This window comes from Acipenser ruthenus, chromosome 6 (genome assembly GCF_902713425.1).
Source record: "Acipenser ruthenus chromosome 6, fAciRut3.2 maternal haplotype, whole genome shotgun sequence".
NCBI lineage: Eukaryota > Metazoa > Chordata > Actinopteri > Acipenseriformes > Acipenseridae > Acipenser > Acipenser ruthenus.
Genome location: NC_081194.1, coordinates 63,082,162 through 63,092,810, shown reverse-complemented (window position 1 = coordinate 63,092,810; position 10,649 = coordinate 63,082,162). Strand labels below are relative to the sequence as shown.

The 10,649-nt window shown below is 35.3% G+C and overlaps 1 protein-coding gene across 1 annotated transcript in view; it reads right to left on the bottom strand.

The window, feature by feature from the left end:
• Positions 1-346: 346 nt before the first annotated feature.
• The window catches only part of LOC117972519 (E3 ubiquitin-protein ligase HACE1-like), a 32,138-nt gene continuing 21,835 nt past the window's right edge, over positions 347-10,649 (bottom strand). Inside the window, exon 5 of the mRNA XM_059025655.1 lies at positions 347-2,679. The gene's annotated coding sequence lies outside the window, so the exon portion shown is untranslated. The remainder of the gene's footprint in view (positions 2,680-10,649) is intronic.

Below are 10,649 nucleotides of genomic sequence, written 5' to 3'. Positions count from 1 at the left end.
TAATAAATACAATCTTCATGATACTTTACAAACACATTTAGCTCGTGTATGATTAGCATATGCAAAGTTCTCGAGAAGACGAAAAAAGTGGGGTTATCTGCAACATCAATCTGATAAAGGAAATACTGCAAACGAAACATTAATTTCCCTGCTGCCATCTTTGCATCATGGTAACTTACATATTCCAATGTGACTTTTATAGCAGCTTTAGGAAAGGACTTGAACAAGCTAATTAACATTTTCATGAGAAACTCGTGTTTACATGTGTAAGTGGGCATTGATTTCACAAGCTTTTCCTGGAATCTCACAAGAAATGGAGACTTTCACTGTAAAATATTGAGACCGATTTTTGGAAGACTTTCATAAGCATTCCCTGCCAAGTTTCACATGTATTGTCGATTCACGTGAAATAATCACACATGTAACCTGGCCTAATGTTGATGTATCTGTAATTAATACAGTTCTTATAATATTAGAATTCACAGAAATAATTCTAAAGTCAAGGTTAACAGTCAAGAGCCTTTTGGTATTTTTTGGTAAAATACATAATTTCATGTATTTGTATCTGATATACAGAAATTGCATATAAAGAAACAGTAGCTGTGTACAAATGCAGAACAAATATACATCTAAAACAACATACCGCTAGGTAGAATATAAATTGCAGCAAATCTTGATATATTTATATATACACACACCATTAAAAAAACACAAATATTTTACATTAATTTAATATAATGGCCTTCAGACATTTGGAGCCAAATTTTGATCACAGCGCAAAGTGAACACAAATGCTAATACCATAAATAGCACTTTCAGCTGGACCCTGCACAACAGGTGTTCCAAATTTGTGTTTTTCTGGCATCTGTGTTGACCTGTATAAAAACACCAGTACACAAGACATTTAAGGTCGGCTCTACTGAGTGAATGTTTTGAAAGTTCATGTTTTTAAAATATATATTTAGTTTTAAGAGGCCTATATACAACTTTTTGCAACTGCTATATATTCTTGAACACAAATTTGGCCCAGTGTCTTTCTTTCTTTTTTTTATAGCATTACATTTGGTTTACTGCATTCTCGTTGACAATATGCAGATATTTTGGTGTATAAATAAAAAAATAAAAATAAAAAATAGGAATATGATTCTGGTTAAATAAGACAGAATTAGGTTACAGGTTAGATATATAGGAGGCAGTGTGGTCCAGTGGTTAAAGTCCAGGGGCTTGTAACCAGAACGTCACCGGTATCCAGTAATCATTATCTTTTTATTCAGTAAATATACATGGCAAGAAAAAATAGACACCAGCTTTGTTTTGTGTGCAATAGCAAACAAACCAACTTGACACTATTCTTGTTCTCCTACAAATTATTTTCTGTAGGCTTTTTTAATCCATACACCATATTTGCATTATTAATCTTGTAGCCAGAGGGTAAATATAAATTGCAAAAATGTGTAAGTATATTGTAGATTTTCATTTTATCTTTATTGGATAATTCATGATTTTAAATTGTAATATCTTTTAAAAATGTAATTTTATAAATATAAAATGCTCTGCTTAGCTGATAAAACAATGTTAAATTAAAAAATGGTAATCTACTGTAGCTATTTTTTCAAAGTCTTGCCCTTTTAAATACACTGCATCACAACAGTTCTACAAAGTCCTGTATAATGTATAAACTCTTGTGCTGTGATAAAAATGTGGCCCATGATGTATTGTGATATATGATATGATTTTTGGCGTATTACTTTTCACACTCTAGCATGATATTTTTTCTGTCAGAATTAAAAAAAAATAAACCATAAAAAAATTAAATACAATAAAATAAATTCTAAACAATTAAAAAACAGAAATTACAACATGTATTTTTGGCACAGCAATCCCAAAACTTGTCACCTTTAAATATTGCTTATGCTCCTTTGTTTTCCTAAAATATTTCTTATATATGACACTATGTAGACAGTGCAGTCAAAAGGGTTTGCATCTCTTACAACAATGCCACGTCCCAATCAAAGACAAGGACTTCATGATAATGCTGATAACAGCATTCAGGGCACTGCAAGGAACACACTGGACTACTTCACAGGAAAACCCCCACACACTTCCTTCTGTATGCATAGTCTTTTATGAAATATTAATTTAACTCGTTCCACTTTTCCACAAGCGTCGTCCAACCAACCTGAATAACCTGGAGCAAATCTGCCAAGAAGAATGGGCCAAAATCACTCCGACACTGTGTGCAAAGCTGGTACATACTTACCCCAAAAGACTTAAAGCTGTTATTGCAGCGAAAGGTGGCTCTACCAAATATTAATGTGTGGGGGTTGAATACTTATGCAAGCAAGATATTTCAGTTTTTTATTTTTCTTAAAAATATTTCCCAACATAAAACCAATGTCACCTTACAATAATTGATTTTGAGTTTCAGTGTTTTAAAATAAAATATCAAACAGAACAAAATTTCAATGTACCATTTGTAATTCAGTAATATGAGAAAATTGGTCAGGGGTCTGAATACTTTTGCAAGGCACTGTATATATATATATATATATATATATATAGTCTTATGCAAAAATAGAGTTGGATCTGGTCTTGGAATTCACTATGCCATAGCGTATGCATAGCTCTCACAATGTAGCTTCTTTGCTTGGGTTTTCTGGAAGTTTTAGCATGTTGATGCTTGAAAAGGAGAGAGAAAAACAAAATCTAAATGTTATTTATTTCTATTTAAAAAAACAAAAACAAACAAAAAAAAACCAGTTGGACTTACAGTTAGATGGTCTATCAAAAGTCAGAGCTTCAAATAAACCAACACTTCTTCAGTCCAGAGGTTCCTATATTAATTAACTATACAGAATACATTTTATTTTTACTGTAAGGCTCACGGTTATAAAATGAAGGCTCCACCTGGAGGAGTTTCATGTATTAGGTGGGTTCCTGCTGTGTTGTGGTGGGAGGTTAAATGGACTTCACCAGTGAAGTCTGTAAAACTCAGATTTTACAGGAGAACATGAAAGAAAGTTATCACTCTGATGTGAGGTCAGAGGTCAAATATTTATAAAGGCTTGTTTATTACCCCATATAACCACATCTCTTTTTGTAAACAGTCTGCTTAGACTTACCAAGTACTTGACATGGGGAGCAGGTTTGAAGACCAGAGAGGGGGGGGGGGGGGGGGTAGTTTAAAGATTTAAATGATGGCACAAAATAATCCATTGTTGCTGAGATCATGGCAGCCCAACGGATGTCTCACTAAGCACCATAATATGGGTCTTAGCACCATAATATGGATTTAGCGTTGAAAAGCTGGACATCAGCAGTTCTTAGTTAATTTAGATCATGCAATGCAAACAGAAATCTTAATTTAGCCTGATGCAGAGCTGGAAAAAAATGGCTGAACCTCTTAATGTGTTGTGTAATGGTGTGGCCATGCCGTGTGTTATTGGGATGATAAACAATTAGAAAGTGGAGATGATATTCTATTTTTCTTTTTTCTTTTTTTTGCATCAGCAGCCTGTAGGTGGGGATTAAAAACAAGATTAACATTGCAAGCACCAATTTGTTTTTGTGCCAATTAATTTAAAACGAGCTTGAACAGAACCTGGGGCTATTTTATGTAAATATATATTATCATTTTTAATTATCCAATAAATATCAGTGAAGCTTATACTGACTCCCCTTAAACACTGCAATATCTCCTGAATTTCCAAATGCAGCCTTTGACAAGCGAAGTAACACTGGACTAGGCACGGCCTGCCCTGGGAGAACTGCCTTCCAATTCCCACTCCAGAGCAGCAGCAGCAGCCACATTTGAGGCCTGCAAAGGACAATCATTATAATCTGTTCTGTTTTTCATAGGGATGCACCGAATCCAAGTTTTTGAGATTTGGCAGAATATAGTTCCGGTCCCGGGCTTCAGTCAGAGTGCTGCATTTCTGTTCCTTCTTGAGTTTCCCTTTTTTAAAATGAATAAACACAGCACGCTGCCATCGAGACAGAACAGCAACTACCTTGACAGCCAAATAGTCCATAACAATAAAAGCTACAAAAACAGACAAAGGAAAAACTAGCTCACAAATATTTTATGCTGATTCCATTTCTAATCATTTTACTCTCACAATCACTCACAAAAGATTCGGCCGAATACCGACCTACAAAAACTGTCAAGAAAAACTGAACAAAACTGTTGAATGAAAAACAGACTGGCAGCGCAAAACAATTACATCCCAAAGGTAGACAATTCTAAATCTAAAACAAAATGGCCAAAATGGTTTAATAGATCAATTAAAAAAAAATATTCAGCGAAAAAAGGCACTTTACAGAGCGTTTAAAATGGACCAAAAACAAAGTACGCAGAAAGAGTACTTGGAACTGCAAACACAAGTCAAAAAGGAAGTTAGAAAGGCCAAGAGAGATAGAAATCAATATTGCTAAGGTGGCTAAAACCAATTCCAAAATGTTTTTCCAATATTATAACAGCAATAGAACATTCAAAGAGGAGGTTAAATGTCTAAGAGACACAAATGGCAAAATCATAGATGAAGAAAAAAAAATAGCAAATATATTAAATGATTACTTTTCACAGGTTTTTACAAAGCAGGACACAAACAACATGCCCCACATGTTGACCTGTTCCTATCCAGTTTTAAATAACTTTAGCATAACAGAGGCAGAAGTGAACTAGGAGCTCTTAAAATAAACAAATCCCCTGGGCCGGATGATATCCTCCCAATAGTACTCAAAGAAATGAAAGAAGTTATTTAACCAAGATCATGACACAGGGGTTGTACCGACAGACTGGAACATTGAAAACGTAATACCGATCTACAAAAAGGGAGACAAAACTGAACCAGGTAACTACAGACCAATAAGCCTGACTTCTATTGTATGTAAACTTATGGAAACTATAATAAGATCTTAAATGGAAAATTACCTATACAGTATCTTGGGAGACAGTCAGCATGGTTTTAGGAAAGGGAGATCATGTCTAACTAATCTGCTTGATTTTTTTGAGGATGCAACATCAATAATGGAAACCTTTGCTATTCCTAATCTATATTAATGATTTAGATTCTGGTATAGTAAGCAAACTTGTTAAATTTGCAGACGACACAAAAATAGGAGGAGTGGCAAACACTGTTGCAGCAGCAAAGGTCATTCAAAATGATCTAGACAGCATTCAGAACTGGGCAGACACATGGCAAATGACATTTAACAGAGAAACATGTAAGGTACTCTCCCACAGGCAATACAAATGAGCATTATAAATATCATATGGGAAATACTGAAATTGAAGAAGGAATCTATGAAAAAGACCTAGGAGTTTCTGTTGACTCAAAAATGTCTTCATCTAGACAATGTGGGGAAGCTATAAAAAAGCCAACAAGGTGCTCGGATATATTGTGAAAAGTGTCGAATTTAAATCAAGGGAAGTAATGTTAAAACTTTACAATGCATTAGTAAGACCTTGTGTTCAGTTCTGGTCACCTCTTTACAAAAAGGATATTGCTGCTCTAGAAAGAGTGCAAATAAGAGCAACCAGAATTATCCTGGGTTTAAAAGGCATATTGTATGCAGACAGGCTAAAATAATTTAATCTGTTCAGTCTTGAACAAAGAAGACTACGTCGTGATCTGATTCAAGCATTCAAAATTCTAAAAGGTATTGACAGTGTCGACCCAGGGGACTTTTTCGACCTGAAAAAAGAAACAAGGACCAGGGGTCACAAATGGAGATTAGATAAAGGGGCATTCAGAACAGAAAATAGGAGGCACTTTTTTACACAGAGAATTATGAGAGTCTGGAACCAACTCCCCAGTAATGTTGTTGAAGCCGACACCCTGGGATCCTTCAAGAAGCTGCTTGATGAGATTCTGGGATCAATAAGCTATTAACAACCAAACGAGAAAGATGGGCCGAATGGCCTCCTCTCGTTTGTAAACTTTCTTATGTTCTAAATATATCCCTGAATAAGATTTCAGTTTGAAACGTACACAATTTACTGCTAGCCCCCTCCCCCCACAACAGAAACGTCAAAATCCAGAACTGTTTATCTTTACAAGAAAGGAGAGCTGCATCTGTCCCATAACCCACTATTTTTTTTAATGACGTTTCAACCTGTGTCACCTGATCTGAGAGTAGGGTTGCCAACAGGCTCCAGAATCTCGGGACACTTTAAGGAAAGTCAAGTTTTGTAACCCACCTCTCTAAACTGCAGTGTATTCAGTAAAGTGAGTGTGAATTGTGCGAACTGTCGCTAAATTAATTGAATTGTTTTACTTAGTTACCAAAAGCACACACCTGCCTGCGAGGATCGTTTCCATCAATCAGACCTATACAGCAGCTGATTGGCTTTCTGAGTCTCTGACTGGGCCAGACTGTGTTAAGCAAGAAATATTAAACAAATAGAAACTTTACCTGCTGCCACAAGGTTAAATGAAAGAGTGAAAGTGAGTGCAAAGTTATCGATAATAATGGTGTTGAGCTATTTTGATAGATATTGTTTGTTGTATGCGCTTGTTACAAGGCTCTCTGAATAGAATCGCCACCACAATTAAACAATTAAATACATTTACTAAACTGCTGAAGTAATTCACACTCACTTTACATGTCAAATACATTGCAGTTTAGAGAGGGGAGTTAAAAAACCTGACCTGCCTTAAAGTGATTCTGGAGCCTGTTGACAACCTATCTGACAGCAATGAGGAAAAAATTACCGCGATGAGTGACCGGATCTCCCTGCAAAATAAAACCCACGTTGATAAATTTATTTATGCTCTTAATTGTTTCAATACTTGTACTGTGATTCTTGAAATGTATTTTTGTTTACGACTGTAAGTCGCCCTGAATAAGGGTGTCTGCTGAGAAATAAATAATAATAATAATAATAATAATACAGCAGCAGTATCCCCCACCTGGGATTGAACACACAACCCTCTGGTCAAGAGTCCAGACCCCTAACTACTACTCCACACTGCTAATAAAATAAACATTTCAAAAGAAACTAGTGTGTAAACAGTAGTGTGCACATACAAAACTAAAAACAAAAGTAGTTTTTAGTCAAACGTAAAGTAACATATGATTTCTCTTGTGTGTGTGTGTGTCATTCGCAGAACAGAATCCAGCTTTGCAGTTTTCTGATCTTAATTTTTCCGCTGAAGTGCTGAAGATGGAATTACTACATAATTCAGCAAAAATGAAAAAAGTATTTCTTAAGGCCCCCAGTTGTAGCATTCAAAAGAGAAGCTAATTTAGGTGATATTTTAGTTCACAGTAAACATAAACGAATAACTGACAGAATAGGTTCTACAAATACTTGCACTAGTACATGTAAAGTGTGTAAATACATGGACAAAAGTAAAAATATAATTAAACATAAGAACAACACATATCCACTAAAAACTAATACCTACTGTAAAATAGCAATGTTGTTTATGGAATAGCCTGTGACAAATGTGATTAAATAAAACATGTTGGAGAGACTGGAACAACTTCATATAAAATAATTCAGAACCACCTTTCATTAATTAGAAATAAAAAAAAAGGAATGAACCAATAGTACAGCACTTCACCAGTCAAGGGCATGACATAAATGATGTCAAGTTTGTAGTATTAGAACAGCTAAAATTAGGCAATGTGACATATAGAAGAATAAAAGAAAGTAAATGGATAAATAGACTGAACACGATTATCCCAGCGGGACTCAACAGAAAAGAATGAACTAATTAACTCCAATAAATATATAACATTTAAATAAATAAATAAACAAAATGAATTCAAAGGTTGTGTATGCTGATGCACTGGGGAGGGCAAATCAAGGCTGATCCTCAGAGCCAGCATTCATGATAATATAAATATAAGTTTATATAAAATAATGTTAATTACAATTAATACAGATTTAAAGATAGAAGTAAAAATGATGTCACAATATATAGAACGCCATTACATCATGTAAGAATAAATCATGGATTTGAATATAAACAACAACAAGTAGTTGTCATGCCTTCAAAAACCTATCAATACCTCCAATGTTTCGATTCAAGCACATGCTCCCTTGAGAAAGATATGTACAACATATCAAAACGTTGGGCAGCTGGCTCTTTGAGCTAATATATATATATATAGCATTGTCTAGAAATTCATTGGCACACTGATGTGTTATGACTTACAACCACAAAATGGAACCATCATTACAGTTATGTTCAAAAGACCTCGTTTACATAAAGTGATCTTTTAAAGTATTTTTAGAAGAGTCAGGAGACAGCAGAACAGCCTGGTTTAGAATGAACCTCCAGGCAGTTCAAAATCTATCAACTGAGGGAACTTGACAGCGGGACAGAAACAATTAATAACAAGAAATAAAGTAAACTGACACCCCTGCACATTTCAAATGCTAATAATGATGAAACACAGGTCTCAAAATACTTGTACCATACTGTAAAATCATTCCTTAAAATGGAATAAACCATCCAGGGAAGAGCAGACTGTAGTTACTGTAAAATATGGGCCATGATAATCAGATTAAAAATGATGATCTAAGCACAATATTAGCAGGCTCATTTTTGAGGTTACACACATTTTAGTTAGCCGCGCATCTCTAATAATTGTAATTGCTGCATTATTTTCAAAGGGGGTTTCACCCTTACCTGCCAGTGACAAACTGCAACAGCAGAATTCGCTCCTCCAGCATAAGGCTCTCCACCTCATCCCTAAACCACTGAAAATCATTTCAATTCCTCACAAACTCTGATACAGTGATCAAACTTTGCAAAAATGTCTACCTCCACTAGTAAAAAATAAAAGAATGTCATGCTACTAAAAATAACATTAGGAATTATGTCAACTTATTTAGCTTCCAAATAAGATCAGTTTTCCAAACGTTTCTTAATGAGGAACAGTTTTATTTTGAGTGGTTTGGGTTCTGTTGTTCCAATATTGAGTTACAATATTTTGTTCTCTAAACCCTTTGCAGCCTCCATCGGCTACGTTCGACTGCCCTAGTGGTCTTTGGGTAGACGTTTGTTTTTGCGCTATACGTCCATTCTTAGCTATGTAACTACGGCATTATGTTATTAAACTCCACCAAACTTTGTATAAAGACAGTCAAGCCCTTTGAGAACCTGCCAGGTTTGTCTTGGTTTACTTACATTGCTTGACTGACAGGCTGTTCGCTTTGAAGATAGTGGCTTCCATTGGTGTTGCAGCTGTCACTCTCTCACACACCCACATTCCCAGATTTTTATTTTGGCCCAACAAGTACTTTCTATTTTGATTTTCTATTTCAAAGGACAATGAAAACATTTAATACATGTAAGTAATTAATCTAGGGATATTCTAAACTTTAGAAATACGCTTATTTCGAAGTATATGCGTGTATAATCTAACATCCCATGTACAGTAATCTCAGTATTTTACTGTATATATTTATTCATTCTGTTTATTTATATAATCTGTGAAAATAACAGTAAACTTTGTTATATGCTGTGTTTTTTTTTAATTTATGTTAGTTTGATAGTGACAAAGTTTATTATACAGACAGATCAGGGTTGTGCCGTCAGGGCCTTCAAGGTATTCTCTGCTGACCAGACAGCACCAACTAAACTGTTGACAGCAGTCTATTTACAGTGCTCACTTATATGCAGTGAAATGTACTCTGATGTTTTCCTGTAGGCCTGTGATGCGATCATCCAATAGAAGATCTGTATTTTCTACACGGGTGTCCAATCATAAGTGAGCGGAGGCAGGACATAAACAGTTGAAGGTCCAGTCGGCGCCACCTAATCGGGATACTGATAATCGGGATTTCTGCTTATATGCGATACAACTCTGGGAAACGGTTCTTCCCAATGATATTTATGTCTTAATTGGGACGTCACTTTGTTTAATTGGGAGACAGTATTTTCAAATGATGAACAGAGATCGCATTTCAGAGTAAGAAAGGTTCGTGTAGCACAGTGCAGTGAGTATGTCATTGCGCTGTGACTCTGAACTCTTGAAGGAGTTTGGAGTCTCCTGTGGTTTCTCAGGCTGCTGATGGAAAGAACGTTGTCGTGTCAACATCGCAGGTGCCTCGCCTTGTGATAAGATGTGATTTCATTATTTTTCATTTCATGTAGAAGTGAAAAACAGTGATTAATTTTGTTTAGGAATAAAAAACAATTGACTCAGATTGTAAATTATGTATTAAAAATTTAATCAAAATGTGATGTGATTTTATTATTTTTCTTTTCATTTAGAAACAAAAAAGTGACTACAGTCGTAGGAAATGCCTCGTTTAATTGGGAAAGCCGCTTATTCACTATATTTGTACTTTTCCTGAGGCATCCCAATAAAGCAGTGACTGTATTCCCTGCCTCGGCTGAAGGTCTTGAGTAAGTGTAACCAATGGGAGAGTCAGAGATCTGCCCATTGTTATGTAGATGTCCAATCATGAGTGAACAGAGGCGGGACATAAACCGTTGAAGGTATTCTCCATTTCAGTTGAAGGTCTTGGGAGTTTAACCAATGGGAAAGTCAAAGATCTGCCCTGGTTTTGCAGCTGTCCAATCATTAGTGAGAATAGCTGAATTACGCATGATATTGCTTATTATAGAGACCATTATTAAAAATGATATTGAGAACTTCAAAGTAATATTTCTAATTGATTTTTA